Here is a 19,245-nt window from a genome sequence, read left to right as displayed (position 1 = left end):
ACAGACGGTCGCGCTGGCGTGTCGATCCTGCAGTAAGTCTGGTGTGACTTTGACACGCTTTATAAAAGTTTTTCAGCTGAGCACAGCTGTGGCATGCTGATTGTGTACCTCATACACACACTCGGCTGCCAGCAGGCGTGGGTGGCATTTGCATTACTAAAATGTTGGCACATTGGTCTCTGACAAGGTAAAAGTATGTTGTGTCACTGCCTCGCCCTTTGTGGATGAGATACAGCTGATTCATTCACGTGCAAGTATTCAAAGCACATCATTATTAAGCTTTTAGGAGAGTGATGCATGTGAGTGTACTTTGGAAAGGATTGTTTTAATGCACTGAAGAATATCTTGAGATGTGTTACACATGAACTTCAGTTCAGTCAAGGTCAGTTAATTATGATACGAGAAAAGTTTTTATTCTGAGCTATTTACATCCTCAGACTAAGAAATTAATTTGTTCTAATAGCAACGCATAAAAAGCATATACACACCCTTTTGTTACACAGAAAGTTGCTTTGTACTATGTCTACACTAGTGCGTTTTCATTTTAAAACAAACTTTTTAAATAGTTGTCCAAGGGCTGCCCATCCACACTGAAACGTTTACATCCAGGTTCTACGCATGTGTAAGACACTTCAGCCTGTCTCATTTCCGTTTTTTTAGATTCTTTCTGCATTATTATTTCACAGCAATATGGAGCAAAGACACAGTTTTTTTATGTACGGACAAAGAGGTGGGGACGTTGTAGCGGCTAACACGAGACTATAACGCTGCAAAAGCGAAATTGAGGCTTAAATTTCGCTCCGCTGCCAAACCATAACCGCGAGTAATTAAATATTCCGTCTCCTAAAATGCAATCTAAAGTATGCATGAACTGACATAAATGATATCACACAGGAGAGCAGCCGAAACAACTGCATCACATGACAAAAAATGTGTTATCATTTTTAAACCCCTGTGTTTTCCTCATCCACACTACAACGCGAAAACGCGTTTTCAAATTTACCACTTTCAAGCGCGTTTTTTTCTGGCCAAACGGAAAGAAAAACACGTGTTTTCAAACGACAACTTATTAGTGTGGACATATTCTTAGATGTTAAAGGTCTTTATGAAACCATTCAGCCAAAAATGGTTATTCTATGGAATCATGAAGCACCTTATTCACGAGTGTAAATATGTTATATTTCATATCAAAAAGATATGTATAAAGTGTAAGGGCTAACTATTGAATAAACTATTTTTGATATGATCATTTTTAATCTGTTTACCTTTTTATGATTTTCATCTTTTATTTTTAAAGCTATGGAAGGTCTCATGATGTTGAATACAAACAATTGTCAAGTGAGAGAAGTCAGACCTTCCTAACACTAGTTGAGAACAGTCCTTTCAGTAATTCCACAGCAATGGTGTCTTTGTGCCCTGTACCTGTGATGTTTTCATGCCCTGTAGATGTGGGTGACGTCAGAAGCCCAGCTGGTCTGTGGTCTGTATCAGGCCGAGAGAAATAGAGAGAGAGGGGGTTTAGTCTGAAACCCTGAGGGATGTCAGCAGGCTTCAGCTGTTTCTCTAGCACATTGAGAATAATGGACCTGTTTGTGTTCTTCTGTGAATGACATACAGGCCTGTTTCAACATACAACCCAATGTATGGAGTTCTGATTTTATGTGCTGAGAAAAAAAACGTTTTAATAATATGCCTCTATATTTATTCGCCAAAATGTATATGGTTCTGGGTGGTAATCTTGTGTTTGCTTTTGGCTTCCTCAGCATTCTTCTGCCACATGTGCCTCCAGCGCTGATCCCACATGGGTCTGACACGCACACGGCTTTCTTATTCGCTCTCGATCCTTGGGCGGTGCGGATGGGCGGAGCTTGGCACCAGAATTCCCTCTTTGTGCTGCCTTGAATTTCTTGTCGGTTGATGTCGCTGAGACAGAGGTTGCTCGTTGGCTTTATAAATGGTTAAAATGAGCAGTTGGCGTCTGCCTTAGCTGTGTTCAAGCGGGCACAATGAAGGCCTGTCGCCGTGCCACCCTGATAACTCCAGCTGTATTTTGGTCATGTTCCCGCAACGCGAGGGGGCTTTTCCCAAATGGAACGTGTCCACTTTCATCTCACATAGGAATTCACTCAACCTCGATCCAAGCCAGGTTTTGGTCATTAACCTCCACAAACACATGACAAGTGACTCTTTCTGATCTGCCCAAGTGGCAGCATATGTGCAGTATTGGCATCATTCTGCTGAGGCTTGGATGTTGTTTATTAACCATGCTTTTGTTTAGTGCTTGTTTAAAGTCAGTGGTCTTGAAGGTGTTGTAGCCTCACAATGAACCCGGTCAAGGTGACGGACGGGAACATTAGTTTGTCTGGGACGGATTGTTTGTTTTTTAGCCTATTTATGCCGTCTACGCACCTGTTTGAGTAAAGAGGTCAAGGGTCGTACTGATGTCTTCCATTAACTCTGTTTGTGCCCCCAGCTTCTAGTCATGTCTGCAGGTGGGAATGGCAGATCTCAAATGGTTCGGGGCAATTGATTTGAAGACTACAGACTGTTGACTTTACCCTCAAATGCATCCTGCTAGCAGCTAGCTTTCATTATCGCACCACAACATAATCTTGATTGTGTTTATTTTTAATATTTCTACTATATATTTCTTTGTCTGTAATATGCTGTAATATATTTCCAAAATTGGCTCAAAACTTCACTAACGATTCACTAATCGATTACTTGAAAATCTTTTCTTATTTGAAGGGGTCATTCACCCAAAAATACAAATTCTGTCATTTTTTTACCTTTAGCCTTGTCGCAGATAAGAGAAACGTATCTGATGTGCCGTGTTGGGAAATGCTGTTTTAGAGGATTTCAAGATCGCAACTCTTTCCCTGACACACACACACAACCTCTTCCTGTTGTAATCGGAGAGTTTTGATGTTTCACTTCCTCTGTTGTGAACATGGGATCTGCCGACCCTCACCCTTAACGTTGGTGTGCGTTGGCCTTATGCATGGTTCACACACCCACCCCGGCCAATGAATATTCACACGGTCTTAGTTCTGCCAACTGATCCCTGAGTTGCAAAAGTAGCGAGGCTGGTTCCTCTGATCTGTGATCAGCAAGGTCGAGGGCAGAAGGTTTTTTGCTTCTAAGCCACAGTGTGCTGAAAGCATGGGTTTGACCTCCGAGGCATCTTAACCCCCGTATGGGCTCTGCTCTTCTGGAAACATTGTTTAGACGGCAGGGGGGATGTAATAATGAGATTTGATCAAACGGCTCTCATCTCTAAATCTGTATTTGGTTGACGTTCCGAGGTGTATTTCACGTTGGGAGATTTGCTCTGTCTTCCTCTCTTTCAGTGTTATGAGAGTTTTCTTTTGGCTGTTTACCCCCCACACACCCACCATTGATTTACCAGTTAAGTGTCTGGCTTTGTTAATGTGCGCCATGAACACGGTACAGGACTTCCATTAGAATAGAGGAAAACACAACCGAAAGCCTCCAGTTTTTCTTCACAGTGTGTAAACATCACCTAGACAAACATGATTGAGGTTTGGTTGATCTCACACAAGGAGAAACTTCAGAAATAATAAAACATGGTGAAATTGGAGGCCTCACAGGGTAAAGCAGAATGTCAGATGTACTTTAGGCCTCCGCTGGGTTATTGAGCTTTTAGCGTTCTCCGTGCAGCTGGTTCTGAGAACAGCTGACAAAACCAGAACCCGGGAGGCCTGTGGGAGGCTGCGCCCCGTACCACAGCGGGGGGTGGGACATAGGACGTGTTCACGCCTTCTTTTGTAGACTAAAGTGAAGCTCCAAATGCAAGAACGTGTTCATATGCGTACAGTGTCTCTGGTCTCCGTATAGAAGTGCTTAGGGAGTGTCTAAAAAGCAGCGCTGTGTATTATGAAGGGGAAAAGGACTGTTAGCTCTTTGTGTTGCTGGTTATCCGTTTTCAGAACCAGTTAGGTTAGATTATTTTGTGTATTCTTTTCCAATGCAGACCGCAGCAGTGAAGTTTGGGGTTTCCAGAAATGTTTTGGGGCTTTGAGATTCTGTCCTCGGGTGTTTCAGAATATTTCTAAGCCATGAACTAAACAAAACAACTCTGAGGCTAATCATCATTAAAACCTATATAAAATGGAATTGATGTGGAAAGGCACAGGTACAACTTGCATGTAGTTTTATGATGAAATAAATGCACTGTTCTTTCCTAGAGCATTGTGAATGTTAATGGACCTTTTGGCCTTTTTAGCTTTTTTCAGTATTGTAAGAAAACAATACTGTCTTGTATTCTCTAACACAAGGTAAGTAGTTTTCCTACAAAAGCTGTGCAAGATGCTGCTGTTTCCAATTGCGTGGTAACTGATTTCTCTCTGTTGGGTGGATCTTGCCTAAGCATTGTGAGTAGGGTAGTAAACTATGGAGAATACGGCATTTCTACAGCCCAAATCTAGAGTATATATGAATGGGTTTGTGTGAATTCATCTGAATTAGCCACCTTGTAAAATGCTTTTTAATCCAGAGTTGGATTTTCTTCCTCTTGGGAGTAGTGTTGTTTTTATATTCAATGTAATTTCTTACCCTTTCACCAATATAAACCCCCTCCCACCATGAAACTCTTTACTGGCCTTTGCTCTATCCTCTCTCACTGTCTCTTTCTCTCTCTCCTTTTCAGTGTTTCTCTCTCCGTCTCCGCTGATCCAAAAACTCGAGCACTGCTTGTCAAGTCTGCTCTCCAAGCTTGTGTCCTTGAGAAACAAACGAAGAGCAAAAGAGCCTTTTGAAATTCAGAGTGTCTGTTTCTCGCCGGTTCTTAGGAGGCTTTTGTCCTGCTCCTGGTGAGAACTTGGAGCCGAACGGACTATTTGTTGACATGGCTGAGTGTGTGTGCCCGGGTTTCGTATGACTCGTCCATCCCTTTTAACTGTAAGATGACCGCTTGTACCGTCGATAAACCCTGCGGTACATCTGCTGATCTGTCAGCTGTGTGCTCCAGTTCTTCTGATAACAGGGTTGAACTTGGTTCTGTGATGGTTACGGCTCCTCATCCCTTTCCGCCATAGTTCACTCAAAAATGAAACCCTTACTCCCACTCATGTCATTCTAAACCTGTATGAATTTCAGAATACAAAAGAAGATATTTTGAAGAATGTTGATAACAAACAGAAATTGACTCCATTGACTTCCATTGTATGAACACCAAACTCTCTGGGGTGGTTTCCCGTACAGGGATTAAGACTAGTCTTAGACTCAAATAAATGTTATAACTGTCTAAACTGAAAACCGCCTGCTCTGACATATCTTAAAATACATCAGTGCTTATGGTTTTGTCTCAAAATGCACACAAGTAATGTTTTTTGTAAATTAACTAAGCCATAGTCCTGACTTAATCTATTCTGTATCTGGGAAACCGCCCTTCTGTGTTCCACAGAAGGAATACTCCTACAGGTTTTTTAAGGGTGAATCAATTTTTATTGATGTGAATCAATTTTTATCGAATTTTTATTTCTGGCTGAACTATCCCTTTAAGAATCTAGATTCCACAAGAGGACGTGCAGATATATCTTTAGTCTACGGTCTCCTCTCGTGGTCGTTCTGTCTTTTCCTCTCGTAATTGAAGACACAGATCTAATGTGTGTTGCTATGGAGGAGGATGGTTCGGTCTCTGTCCCCTTTGTGGTGCGACTCCACACAGGAATTCTGGGAGTTAAAGGTGAGGTAACTGAAAAGGCTGACTGCGCTGTGTGTGTTTGGATTGTGTGTCAAAGCGACATGACTGTGAACTAGCCAGCTGTCCTCTCTGATGAATGGCCAGTGCTTTGGTGTTGCTGTTGGAAATGCACCGGACAAAGAGGAATTATCATAGCGACTAAAGCCAATATCTGACCGGGCATTTGCTCCCTTTCAATATGCGACTAATTTGTGGAATTTTGTTTTCAGAGTGGCCCTGTTTTTAGGTTTTGGGTGTTGAGAGAGGCTGAGGTACGAAGAAATCAAAACAGATCCTTGAGAGCTTAGATATGTTGCTGAGTCGGCATCATTTAAAAAGAACTTGATTTTTAGTTCTAAGAAAAATTAGATGTCACAATGCTAGGGGTTGGGTATGGTTGCCAGAGAGTTGCTATGCAGTCTCTAACCTGTTCCAAACGGGTTGCTATCTGTTTGTGGTGGTAGCTTACTGGCCCAAATCGGAAGAGCCCACCTGTTCTAGTATTTGTTTAATCTTTGGTTTTATCAGTTTTTTTTTATAATCTGTCGGTTTTGTTTTGTTTTGAATGAAAGGAATTAAAAAGAGACATTATTGCATGTTTACTTTACTTCCCTGCCCTTTTCTCTCCACCCTGGTTGGAGTTTGTATATTGTAGTGACCATAATGATCACCTTTCAAATTTTTAATTACAAACTTGCAGTTTGTTCATCCAAATGAAAAGACTCTAAAGTCTAGCCCGGGGGCTTCTTTTGCTGAAAGCCATAGCTATTCTTCTTTTCGTGGATAGATGGAGCTCAACAATATTGAAGCCACTCTTTCAAGAATGAATCTCGCCAGTGTCCGGAGAACTTGAAATCTACACTGAAACATCACATTGAGTTGGCACCCCAAACGTAGAGCAAGCTAGGGAATTTTGCTTGTACATGTCTAAGATATGTCTCACCCACCCCCATCTGATCAGTTGGAGATTGCTTGCATTGGGCTTCAATTGACCTAGTTTGCGGATGGCTTGTTTGCTTGAATCCCGGTTCCTCCCCCAACCATCGTGGCCGCCTCCAACTCCTCCATCTCTTATTGTTGATGTTTGCTCATGGTTCTTTGGTGCTTTGGCCTGGAAGGCTGTGGGGACCCTTTTGTGGTTCCCCGATGCGTTTAAAGGGCTAGGGAGAGGGGCTGAAGGCATCCATTGTTGTCAGAGCTTTAGTTCGAGAACCCCTCACTCTTCATCACAATTGCGTACCAACCCAGACCCCCCCTCTTGGTTCGGACCCTTCAGGGGCCGGCTGCTGTGTCAAAAGGAGAGATTGTGTTCTCTATTGTGAACAGGGCTTACTGCTACCTTACACTGCACACCTAACCCCGCACATTCAGACGCACACAATGCCGGGCTGGGAGGGGAGCCGGGGGTCTTGTGTGAGGGGTGGGATACTGTTGAAAGAGGGGGAAAGCTATTGTGTCGTGGACCTGCAGTTAAAGACAGGTCTAGTCACAGCAAGTTGAAAATGACCCCTTGAGACAGTCATGTCAACCGTCTCTTCAGTTGTGCGCCCATCATTGGTGATGTGAATGGGGAGGAAACGCCTTACAGTTTCTTGGCTCTTTTACTGCTTCTCAGAGCCAGTTTTGGCTCGCCGAACTGAAGGCGACATTTTGTTATCGTAGAGCCATTGAAATATGTATGATCCAGGTTAACAGCAAAACAAACATGAACATGTTTTTGATTTTATCCTTCTGTCTGCAACCCTGTTTGAATAAAATTGCAGATTCATTTGGCATCATAAAGAAAAGCATAAACTAACATTTCCCCCAAATCTTGTGAACTCAGCCTAAAAATGTGTTTACCAGGGTCAATCTGGGTATGGATTTCGTCATTGTCCGATTATTGGTTTTCTTTTGTCAGCCTTAAGACTCATTCCACATGACATTATTTTTTTGTCAATTTTACAATCAGTAGTTCTGATATTTCGATTAGTTATTTACAGTTTCCTGATGACAAATTAATTACATGAAATTGCAAAAGCCCATCGTGTGTATAAAAATATTAGAACAACAACAATTTATTCATTTGTTTCTTGTGTTTTATAAATCAAGGCCAAAAGGTACTGTTTGCAACAGGAACCATAGTTTTACCATAGTATATGAGGCAGAATCATAGTTATGCATCTCGTAATCAATGCACCAAAAACATGGCTACCACACTTGTACTATAATAAAACCGTGGTTCGTTTTCAGGCTGTCAATTATTAGAAAGGGTCTGGTGTAATATATACAGTCTCAATATTTGCGTCCAGTTCACAGATTAGGAGATTCGTATCCTTGATGTGTATAAGAAGACATACAGAGCCTGTCCACGGTCAGGGCCGCACGGCCGCCGGGTGTAATTTATAGTCAAAGGGCTGACATTTAAATCTTTTGGTGGGCGTGCAGTGAAATTTCACCTTTTCAGACATGCTATTTGCTCTCCTGTTTTTAGTCACGCACAGTCTGTCCCTCAGGACTGGAGATATTATAGACTCTGGCTGACTGCCGGTGTATTAACACACCAATGAAAAGCAGATAAACATATAGGAGAGGCTGTCGTCTTACAGGTGAATTGGGATGCTCTTGGTTTCCACGAAGAGGTCCGGTCGAGACGCAGCAGAATCGTTTCTGTTCAAATCTGTTGTCTGGTCACATTTCTGTCGAGCGTCAGTGTAAACAGACCTGACGGTGGAGGATGGTAGAGACCGAGAGCTTTGTGAAAGCTGGTCTTCGTCTGTTGGCGTTTGGCTGATGAAATCATTTCTTTTTTCGAGGATGTTTTCATATCCGAACTGGCACAGCAGTAGGCATTGGGCAAGAACTGGTCTGGATGGTTTTGTTCTCGGTGACCTCACGTCAAAAAACAGCCCGATCCCTATTTTTTTACGAACCAGTAGGTTGAATTCTGGACATTCTGAAAGAGAGCTGTTGTCACAGTCATTATTTTGCCCAGTCCACACAGCGTACATTAAATAGTGATCGGGAAATAAAGAGTTAAAGGTTGGCGGCCGTGGCGGACGGCGCTATTATGCAAGCTGTTAAGCGAAAAGGAAGTGCATTACAAAATGCTGAGCTCAGAGGTCTGGCGCACGGCCAAGCCTTCGCTTTTTCTTGCCACAGCTGAGGGCTTTCTAAGCTTCCCACCAGTGGGTTTGTCTACTGTTTAGGAATTCTCTCTCTCTCTCTCTCTCTCTCTCTCTCTCTCTCTCTCTCTCTCTCTCTCTCTCTCTCTTGCTCACCCCACCCCCTCGCTCTCCCTCGTGTTACCATGATGTCAGCAGCGGAGCAGTTCAGCGCAGGGACACCACGCTTTAGGGTGGGGCCACGGCACGTTTGTGCGGGTGTAGTTTACAAAGCTGTATTTTAGGAGTAGCTGTGGGTTTTGTTTTATAAATGGCAAAACCTCCTTCAGTACATTTGAATAAATAATATAAAAAAAGAAACGTTAAAATAAGTGTGTGCTATGTGCTCATGCTGATGTGTGTCAGAAAGGTTGAGTGAGTGCAGATGACTGACTGCCAGTGGAGTGGAACACGGCATCAGCTGACAGAAGCAGAAGAGGCGGGGCTGTCTAGGAGGTGGGCGGAGTTTGCCCTCTTCAGTCTCTCTGCCTCCGCTGCATTCTCATTCTGTTGCATGTGTTTTTTTTCTTCGTGTGCATTATTAGTCAAGTTTTCCAGTCAGTTAGTCTGGGTGTAAGTTCCAGGCATGCTAACTGAGCAAGCGTCTCTTGAGGGGAAGTGAAATGCTTGCACACTCTGTGTTTGACTAAGAACCACTGGGTTTTTCAAGCCGAAAGTTGGTAAAACCACTCTTCTAAATGCCTTAAATATTTTCGTGTTGTAAGTACATGTGTATCCTTTGACAGAGTAGATCTTGTAATTTACATACGTATGCTAGGTATACAATTTGATTTTACATTTTTTATTGCGCTACAGTCGATACAAACGGTCTCGGTCTCCCTTCGCTTTTGTTTTACCTGTGAGTCATTGGCCCAAAAAAGACACAACACAAAATTGACTTCTAATTCAATATATCGTGCATAAACATGCATATTATGAATATTTTTGATGCGTAATTGTGGGAAAATCTGATTTTGTGACCGTCCTTATATATTGTCTCTGTCGGATGAAAATCCTGAATCTTTTATGAATTTTATCTTTTTCATAAGTCATTACTATTTGTAACCCTTCACATTTGTCTATGAGCTTTGCAAATATTTAACCTATAAGATGTATTACAAATAATTCAACTAATAAAAGCTATGAAGTAATAGAAGTATTATAGCTTTTTAACTTTCACAACACCGTGTTTAAATCTTAAAAAATACAGTATTTCTATTTTCTAAAAAGTAGCGGATTTGGAGATACAAAGTTTCTGCCTGACTGTGACGTGTGTGTATATCTTTCGTATAAATAAATAAATACAGAAATAGATCTATATGTATTTTCTCACTTTGACAAAGCTGTTGCATTACAGATATTCAGTCTTCTATGGAGCGAATTCAACAAAGCAATGTTTTACACACTGTTTATATATGTATATCGTACCCAGCTAGATACACATATAGAAGTTGCTAAAGAAAGCTCATTTCATCTCATCTGTATGTGGCCGCTTCCTATTTTTATATGGCATTTCACCCTCACCACTGGGGCCTAATGTGCAGGGAGGGGTCCCGTGCGTCCCTCCCCAGAGCCCACACCTCTGAGGACAGAGAAGAGAGATGGTGTGGTCGACCAATTACTCACAGGCCTCAGCCATGTCAAATACATCTGCTTTGGCATCGGTTAGACGGACAGATTTCCACCCTGTCGACTCCTAGAAATGTCTGGATCAAGCAGTAGATGTGTGTGCCACTGAAATATACTGACAACTTGTTTGGGGTGTGCCGCCTTGTAGCTTAATGACTGCTTTCGGTTACGGAATAACTCCCAATATCGTAGCAACTATATTTAGTGTTACAAAAATAACTTGTAAGCCATTTACTTGTAGTACATCCCCATATCTACTAATTGGCTTCGAGTCTCATCTCCACCAATAAGCTGGTGTGTGGTGGGCGTTCTGGCGCATTATGGCAGCCGACGCATCATCCAGGTGGATGCTGCACATTGGTGGTGGTTGAGGAGACTCCCCCTTCCATTTTAGGCACTTTGAGTACCCAGAAAAACACTATATAAATGTAAGGAATCATTATTATTGTTTTGTTGTTATATTGTGTGTTGTTGAATAATGAGTATTCAGGTTTACACATAGATATTTTATCAGCTTCATCGCTCAGCAAGCAGTCCTGAGGGCCGTGACAGAGGTTCGGCCGTAGCCTTTGTTGCCGTTCTCCCATGTGTTTCCAAGAACCTTGTTTTCCATTTCTTCCTGTAATATGAATCAGGGCTGAAGTGTATGGTCTCCCAGACCACCCCGGGAAACAGGTGTAACTAAGTCTGTTTCTTCATCCCTTTGTGTATTTCTGAGTCTGCATCTGTAGGAGGGGGTCTAGCGAGTGATGTTTCTGGTGCAGAACTGCTCCTCTCTCATGTGTTTTAGAAAAGTGATCCACTGAGCAAACAGAGGGGCCCCGGAGGACGAGGCGGGGGCCCTGTTGGTCACGGGGCCCTGTTCGGCATGGTGAAGGCTGATTGTTGTGAAAACACCGCTGGGCTGCAGCTGTGCTTTTCCAAGCCCCCGGTGAAGAAAGGAGAAACCAGCCTGGTCTCCTTTCAGACCAGCGGCACGCTGTTTGCTGATGAGACCACACACTAAGACGGCGTTCATACTAGTAACTCTTGCTACGGTTACGCCTGCCGTTGACACCACTCCGGTGTTTTCGACCTCCGAAAACGCAGACTTTTGGTTTAAGTTTGAAAACTCTGGGGTTGCGTTCCTGTGTAAACGTCAGAGACTTTAGCTTTCGCTAGACACATTCGCTTGCTGATTGGGTCGTCTGTATCATTGCGTTTGGTTCCCTGATTCGTTAAGCCCCATCATATGAGCCATTACGCAACCTGAAAGTGACAATGTCCAGCCTCCCAAGCACTGTGTAAACAACATGCTTGTTTTACTTCAAGGATCGAAACGGTAACATTACAGCACGGCGAAAGAGAATCGAGAGCTGTATGCTTTTAAATAGCTCACTCAGTACTGCAATGTCATCCGCCGATCAGTCGGCGTGGTGGCGAATGAAATCAAACAAGCCTAATAACATGGAGTACCTCATCTAACGTTATCCACATGAAGGCGCCCTTGCCTTTTCCTCGCCATTTTAATTTTGTACTGATTGGTCTGTGACTAGTAAACAACTGTCATCAACAACCAATTTATGTAGGCCCATACAACTGTTTACATTTGTGTATGCATGCCCAGCATGTCTGAATGGTCATGTGACGTGCGTTTTCGGTAGGGTAGTGTAAACGCAGATGTATTTCTAAAATGCATGTGGAAACAGCAGTATAAACGAGGATGGGTTTCGCTTTAAAAGCACGGGCTAATGTAAACACCACTTAAGGGTCTTGCATGTGCACGCTGTCTGTCTGTCTATCGGTCTGTCACTCTGTCGGCATGGTTTGTTTGTAGAGAACATCTATAAAAATATTGCGCACCGCAGTTTTGCATGTCCTTCAGAATTTAAATGGTACTTATTAAAATATAGGCAAAAGACACAGACTTCATAGTGCTTTTTTGACCTCTGATATTATCATAAAAGATGCCTGAGGAGGTCCTCTGTTGTGTCCACAATCACTGACCTTCATTACAGACGCATAATATTGCTCCCTGCAGATCGACGGACATTTTTTATAGTTTGAGCCTTTTAACAGGCGTGACAGAATCTGTCTAATGTTAAGAATGAAGCTCTGTGTGGGTCATTGATGATGACTTGTTAAAGGGCTTCTTAGATATGGAAGTGTCTGGAAACTTCTGACTTTCTATTTTGATCAATTGAAATGTTGCCAAGTTGTGGTAAAGGACTTTGGTTTTTCGGATGTATCTGCGATTGAATATTCTCTCTCCTAGAGGTCATTTAAGTGCAGAGTTTGGGTGTTTTCATTTATGTTTCTTTCAAGATCATTCACTGGACTTAAGACGTCGGTTATGTACAATTCTCAGGGAATTTCCAAATTTGTTCTAGACAACTATTCAGCCACGGAGAATTACATTTGCCAGAGTATTTGCTCATTCTTAACGGGACACATTTTTGTCTTTGGATTTGTTGAGGTGAGGAAAGGCTTAAAGGGATAGTTCAGCCCAAAATTTAAAATGTTTATTCATCCTCGTGTCATTTCGTACATGTACGAGTTTCTTTCTTCTGCAGAACACAAAAGAAGATATTTTGAAGAATGTTGATGATCTAACAAAACTTGAACCCCATTGACTTCCATTATAGTCATATAATGGAAAGTCATACATGTTTTAAACCACATAAGTGTGAATAAAAGCTGACAGGATCTTTATTTCTAGATGAACTTTTCCTTTAAATAATCTTTGTGTTTTTTTGCAGAAGTCTCTTGAGGTCAGTTATTTATTTTTTAAGCAGTGTAAACTCAACGTCTGACCTCCATCACGATTTTCTAGTATCTATATATGGCTACTGTTATTTGCCTTTGTGTTGATATATTTTTAGAGTGTAATTTTTGGGGATGAAGTGGTGAGCGTTGAGGGACATGGTAGTAATCACTCTGTGGAACGCTTTAGCAGACAGAAACAGCTTTTAAAAATGCTTTTGATCTGTTCTCTTGTGTTTGGGTGGTCTGCAGAAGAAAACACACTGGTTTATGTTGAACCGACTGAAGCGAGGGTTTCAGCACGGTTAACTTGGTTTCTGGGACAACAGCTCAGTGTTGGGTTCGGGCTAAAATTGGGTACTTTCGAGACACACTGGCCTCTTTGGGAACCCTCCAGTGACCACCCTAAAGGGCGTTATGGGGTGAATTGTCAGCGTTTAATAACTTACACATGAGCTTCTGAAAACGCCCATGTTTTGTGGGTTGAGCAGGCTTAAATTCCTTCTAGCTATCCAGCTGGAGATTGTCTTTGTCGAGTGAGTTTTGTTTCTTCCTGAAGATCTTAAGAAACCAGGTGGCGTCCACACTGCAGAGCCACATTAAATTTGTGTCATTCTTGCCGTGGTGGAGGGGAATATCAGCCGACATCGTGTTTTATCTGTGTGCTGGCCGGAGAAAGTAAACAGCAAAACACGTTCTGCATCATTAAGCGGCGTGTTTCTGTGCAGTCGTTCCCCAAAGCAAACACTCCCTTCATCCCATATCTTTCAGCATAATGGAAACCACTTGTTTGCTTGCACTTGCAACATCAAGCAATGCATTGTGGGATTCCCAATGAGAACCAGCCACGTGATTCAGTTATAGACCCCATGTGTGTCTCCATTTAAAAGGGCAGTTTACCCTGAACATTCTGTCATGTCATTTCAAACCCGTACGACTTGCTTTCCTCTGCAGAACACAAAAGAAGTTATTTTAAAGAACGTTGATAACCAAACATACCGACCCATTGAACCACTGAAAGAGCAATGAACACAAAACCTGTTTGTGTTATCCAAAGCAGCATGTTGATCTGAACCCAACCTTACCGCTCTGTTTAGTAGTTGTATTGCATTTCTCTGCAGATCTGTCTTCGGGACGTGTAGGTCAGAGCTAATTGGACGTTTTAAAATGGAAATGCTTGAAAAGGTCATTTTCAGGCTGGAAAGGTTAGATGGACGTCTCTTTGAAGGCTGGTAAGGGATGAGGCGCTCCGGCGTTCGACGTTGTACAATAAGACTTGTCCATCTCTTGGAACCTGGGGCTGTCTGAGCACATTTCTGCTGTGCTTTTCATGTGCGGCAAAAAACCTCTGCCTGCATTCTTCTTCATTAACTTTGTCAGGTTGTGTGAGAGCGACTAGTCCTGCTGTTGGCCAGGAAACAAGGCATTATCAATCTCCTCAACTGGCAGCTGGATGTCCTCTGTAAATATGGCCAAAAAACATTTCATTTTGCTTACCAACAATGATAATTTTGTGATGTCACAGCAGTGTTTGTGTAACGTGCATACTTACATTATTCTGCAATCACAATCATGCATAAGTATGAAATTGGTTACTTTTATTCTTTAGTGTTCCTCTGAATAGATCAGCACCCCATCATTTGAGAACCACTGCGCTGTATCACCCATCCCCGATGCAAATCCCATCCACTGTAAAAGCAAATTCAAAGCTCTCAAATCAGCTTATTTAGTTATCTTGCAGCAGCAACAACACGTTAGCATTTCTACCGCGTTGTAATTCGCTGTCCTCCCAAGCTGCATATAGATCGTCGTCTTGTGCTGGTGTGTAATATCCTTTGGTGTGTAATATTGTTTGGGTTTTATCTAAGAGCGTTAATAAAATTGACCACTGAGAGGATGTCTTAATTAAAGTCGTACTAATTGTATTGTTGCCCCGGCTATTCCATTAATGCCGTCTTTAACATCAGCTACCCATTCAGTAAATTCCCCAGCAGGAGGGGCTCTGACATAACTCAAAGACCTATCGGCTGCCACATGATGCGTCTGTCGGCCCGTGCTTATAAAATCTTGATCTATGGTGTAATTATTTGTTATAAAAGCCCAATAAATGTCATTGTGCCACGTGCGAGGTTCCTCAAAACTCTGCGAGCCGTCTGCAGTCGTGTGGCCGCTGTAGCGTAATTGCATCCATTTACAATAAGTAAATAAGTATTTGACTGTTTAAGATGAAAACTGCTAAGAAATGTCAAGAGTATAAAGAGATTTCACACCAATATTGCACCAGACAGTGTGACCCAGATTTAGTGTTTTGCGGGATTGCTTCTTGAATAGCGCTCCATGTGGTGGAGTGTTGTACTGCAGTACGATTCACATTCTCTTTTATGCAAACTTGCACGCAAAAAAAATAAATAAGAGCTGTGAACGTGAAGCTAATTATTTGTCAGTCAGTCACAGAACAGCAGGAAGCCAGCGGCAGCCTTTAACCCAGGCTAACAGATGGCTTCGTTCTTATGATCTGTCCTGGAAACGGCGCTTCTCGCGATACCAAAGCTCGGGAGAATTTGCGCTCTCCCCGGAAGACATCCTCTCCTGACGCCAGCCGCTTGTTAAAGAGTTCCCCCGTTTCCACACGAGTGCCAAAAAAAACATTAGTGTGTGTGAGAGAAGTGCCTGAAACATTTACATTTTGTTTGAATGAAGCGACGCCTATTTTTAGCTCAGTGAAGATATTTTGCAACTTGACCTTATTTTCATGAGAATTACGCATGTTTGTAAAGCCCTCATTTGCCTGCTGTGAATCATACCATCACACTTATTACTGTAAATGTATAATATCATTATCTTTTTTCTAAAATACATTTGAAAATGCAGAAGGTGAATAGTAGTTTTCATTCATGATTGAAGTGGTTATAACAAAAGATCTGAAACAGTTTGTAGAAAATAATTTTGGAAAATTAGGCTCTGTTTTTTCCTTTACATCGGATGCGACGCGACAACCTGCTTGTTATTAATGGGCTTGTCATGCACCGCATCCGGTGTGGACAATTTCAAATGATAATGGGTTCTAATGTCTTTTGTCGTGTCTTGTCGGTCGCGTGCGTCCGGTGTAGGTGAAATGTGACCAAACATGTTTACGTGAGACGTCGGCGCCCATGTGCTGCTGTTTCTTTATTTCTGTGTTGATGAAAAGCGAAAGCTCTCCTGCGTTTGCTCGTATCCGGCTCTGAAACTGAGCTGGCTTTCATTATAACCTCCTCCTTCCACAGGGAGCGTTTTAGAGAAAAATAATTTTGGTTATGAAGCTCGCTGCCGAGCATGTCGTCTTAGAGTTAGTGTGTTTGTGTCTGGTGATGGAACAGAACGGGGTAAGTGACCGCCCTGAGACCGCCGGCATAATTACTTGATTTGCAGCGTGCTATACCAAACATCCCTCATGTGTAGAAAACAAAAGGACAGTTTCGATAGCAGTTCACGTTGAAGGATGTCCTATGGAAGTCTAGACGTGTGTTTATTATCATGTTTGTTTAGGTTAAGATCTCCATAAACTGTAACCGTGTCGAGCGCTGCATAACCCACACAACACACAGGTGGGCGTAGAAACCACATCTCCACGCACACCTGCGTTTGCCAAGAACCTGAGCGTGACCTCCGCATACGGAAGTTGAAAAGTTATCTTACGTGACTGTTGTTCGTGGGAACGCCTGAAAGTGTTCGATGGTCGTTCCTGTATTTTTCTCTTTAACTCCCTGTTGTGAAATAGCTCTCGGCATCTTTTCTCAACATCCTACGAGCGAAAGCTTTTCTCAAGTAATGAAATCTATTTAGTGCTTTGGAATGTGTGTGGATGTTGCTAGGTCATCACATCCAGAAAGGATGTGAAACTTATTTTCTCTTCTGCTCATGTTTTAATGCTTGGCTACTCAAATGCTAACAGGATATGTGCTAATAACGGCTGACGTGTAAATGCGTCTTGACTCTTTACCATTTAGCTAAAGAGGCTGTATATCACTGGAAACGTTTTTTTTTTTGTTTGTTTGTGCACTGTATCTCTTTGTCTGTGTGTCTTTATTCTCTATTCATATTCACCTCTATATGTCTATGCATGTGTGTATAGACAATCATATCTATTAACATCTTTATGTCTCTTTGTTTAAATTAATATGTTTGTCTATATGTGTCTGTCTATATGTCCTTGTATCTATGTACATCTGTCGACCTATATATGTGGGTCAAAGACATTAAGATGTCCCCATCAAAATAAATGTACAAAAGTGATTTTATGTCCATAGATAGCATTTAATGTAAGTAAAATGTCTACTTTTTATAACCAAGTTTTTGGAGAAAAACAGTGTACACAATATTTATGTACAAATTCAAACAACATACTTATTCTGACCCGTACGTATTAAAATATATAAAAGAATAAGGGTGCATATAACATTTATTTTGCCTTAAATCAGTAAAAACTTCTTATTGACAAATGGGTAAATCCTACGATAGTGGCACATAAAAAAAAGTAATATTCATTAGCATTTGGGGTGTCATAATTCGATTTATGTTGTAAATATGCCTGACAAGATTACACTGAATTACATTTTAGTGTGCGTCTTCTCTAAATCAGGGAAACATTTATGATATAAATTTTTTGCTTAGAAAAACTAAATTAAATGAAACGGAAAACTGTTTTTAACAACAACAGTTTAAAGCAGTATTACACTTATTCTTTTGATGCTTGAACCCTTTTTCGTCTTAGACAAAAATATACATGGGTCAATCTATATTTATATCTATGTGTCTCTCTATACACATACTCTGTATATTTATTTCAAGCTATTTGTGCAGTTATGCATACATGTCTGTCTATATCTATATTCATATATGTATGTAGTTCTATCTATCTACTGTATATTTGTATCTATATATGTCTGTCACTATATATATATTCATATCCATGTCTCTCTATATGTATGTGCAGATGCAAAAGCATATAGATCAATTAAAGTATAGCGAAACCGATTACAGGCAATAGAATGAAGATACAAGTGAAGAATAAAGGGGCCAACTCAAAGCATGAGACTTTGATGCATGCATTTATTAGGCTATAATCACCTGCATTAATCTCCAGTTATGACCTTTGGAAAGCGTAATGATGTAATTTGTCTTTGTCTGTCATTGTTCAAACTCTATCGGCTATTGCCATTTCTTTTACTATCAGTGGAACTGTACTTTTGATGTCCCTATAAATGCATTCTCAGACTTCAGCAGACCGTCCTGCGGTCTAAGGCAGTTTGTTTCTCATTTGTTTCCTTTCTGTCCTTCATCAGAAACCGTCTGAGTAGTTGGCTGTTGACTTTCTAACTCTTGGGGCGGCTATGATGGACTCATTAGTGTCTGCTTTACTTACTAGTATACGTTTGATTCTCCGCCTTTTTTGGATCAACAACAAGGGCGCTTTAAATCATATTCAAATGAGCAGCTGCATTATTCACTCCGGCCTTTGTAGTGGCACACGCCAGTCACCGAGCGGCTCCGCCTACATTGCCTGCCCTCCGTCAAACACACGCACACACAGACATCTGTTCAACCGCAGACTTCTCTATTATACTCTACACTGTGCTCCTTTTCAGAATTTTAGTACGTCAAACTTTTGATGTCAACGTGTCGTTTTAGTAGCCTTTAGTAACATTTGAGGCTTTGCTTCGTAGATGTTAGACAGTTGCAGGGTGGTTGCTAGGGTGTTTTAGGTGGTTTCTATACTGCTATGGTGCAGACCACTGGTTTTCAACAGGGGGGCCGGTGCCCACAAGGGGGGCCCATGTGACTTCCCGGGAGGCCTACAGATGACCAATATTGTAAAATGAGATATTGAATTACAAAAAAAAAACATCAAACGATATGTCTTATTATTTGGCCATTTTTAACATTAATTAATGTTTTTCCAGTTAATATTAAGCTCTAAAATATTTAATTGGGTTTTGTGGGTGGGAGGGGGGCCTTTGAATATCGTTGAATACAATGGGGGGCCTT

At 41.6% G+C, this 19,245-nt stretch overlaps 1 protein-coding gene across 1 annotated transcript in view; it reads left to right on the top strand.

The window, feature by feature from the left end:
• The window catches only part of LOC306889527 (zinc finger SWIM domain-containing protein 6), a 50,814-nt gene that overhangs the window by 12,441 nt on the left and 19,128 nt on the right, over window positions 1–19,245 (top strand). The gene's annotated exons all lie outside the window — the stretch shown is intronic.

This window comes from Barbatula barbatula (assembly GCF_947034865.1).
Source record: "Barbatula barbatula genome assembly, chromosome: 24".
Taxonomy (NCBI): domain Eukaryota; kingdom Metazoa; phylum Chordata; class Actinopteri; order Cypriniformes; family Nemacheilidae; genus Barbatula; species Barbatula barbatula.
Note: the sequence above shows the minus strand (reverse complement) of the source record. Positions and strands in the feature narration are given on the sequence as shown.